The sequence below is a fragment of the Charadrius vociferus genome, unplaced genomic scaffold, assembly GCF_000708025.1.
Source record: "Charadrius vociferus isolate BGI_N301 unplaced genomic scaffold, ASM70802v2 scaffold549, whole genome shotgun sequence".
Classification (NCBI taxonomy): domain Eukaryota; kingdom Metazoa; phylum Chordata; class Aves; order Charadriiformes; family Charadriidae; genus Charadrius; species Charadrius vociferus.
Window position 1 is genome coordinate 192713 of NW_009650103.1, and position 1381 is coordinate 194093.

Consider the following 1381-nt stretch of genomic DNA (forward strand, 5'->3'; position numbering starts at 1 on the left):
GTCGATCCATCCCCGCCCGGCCACGGGCAGCGCCTGCCCAAGGACTACATGGTGGAGTCGGTGCTGGTGACCATCTTCTGCTGCCTGCTCACTGGGCTCATCGCCCTCATCTACTCCCACGAGGTAATGATGGTGCGGTTCTGATTGACACCGAACCACCCAGCACATCAAGTCCCCCCTCCCGGTGCTTCGGCTCTCTTCTAACGTCTCCCCTTCTCCCCCTCACCAGACCCGCGCTGCGCTCGGCCGTGGGGACGTGGCTCAGGCAAACGTGGCATCCAAACGGGCCCAGTCGCTGGTCCTCTTCAGCCTCCTCTTCGGGCTGTTTGCCTCCATCAGCTGGGTCATCTACGTCCTGGTGGCCCTGTACCTATGACAGGGACCCCGAGCCCCAGGGACACGGTGTGTGCTGGGGGCTCCTCGCGGCTGACCCACAGGCAGGTGGAGGGGCCGCAGCCCCTGTGTGGCATCACTGGGGCTGCTGTGGGAAACGGGGGACCACAAAGTGTTATTGATGGGCGACCGCAAAGTGCTATCGGAGCTGAGGGGCAGCGTCCGTCCTTCCCAGCGGGGCGAGGAGCTGCTCCGCAGCCACACGTGCCTTCGCCCACCCACTCTCAGCCCCACGAACCGCCGCGCAGGCAGGACGAACCCAAACTGAAGCGATGCCGGTGCCGTGCCCCGCTGGAGCCAGTTCTGGGCAAGGAACTGTGTCGGAGCAGCAGCACCAGGTACAGGATCAGGCTCTGCTGTGGGATGTTGAATCCCGTTGGCACGGACTGTCACATGGAGGTGCCAAACGGGACTCTGTCGCAGGGGGAGCATCTTGCAGAGTCGGGGCTGGAGCCGGAGCAAATGGCCGAGGCGTAAGGGAGAGGCCGAGCCCTGCCGCCAGCCGCTCCGCCGGCAGCTGCTGCTCTGGGCATGCGAGAAACCCTCTGTGGTAATTAATAATGTGAGAAGATGTAAACGCATGTATTTAGCTTCTACGGTAATTTTTGCACACAAATACACACACACACACGCTGTATCACCACTTTCTTGCTGCTTCCAGATTGAAATAAAATACGGGTGTAGCCAAAACTTCTGTTTTCTGTGCGCACTAAGGACCTTTCCCCTCTTCCATCCACCACAAAATTCAGGGCGAGTTCTCCTATAACGGGCCAAATCAGGGTTTCCCCCAAAAGCAGGCAGGTGCCGCGGCCCCAGGAGACCCCGGGGACGGGGACGCGCACGGGGCTGTGCTGGGGATGCAGCGGCCCCAGGTCCGGGGGTGCCACTCGCGGAGCTGCTGCGGGGAAGGGGAGGATGAGCCGCTGGGTCTTCCAAAGGCTGCTCCCATGAGCCGAGCGGGGCTGTAAGTGTGCCCCGTGTGAGGGCC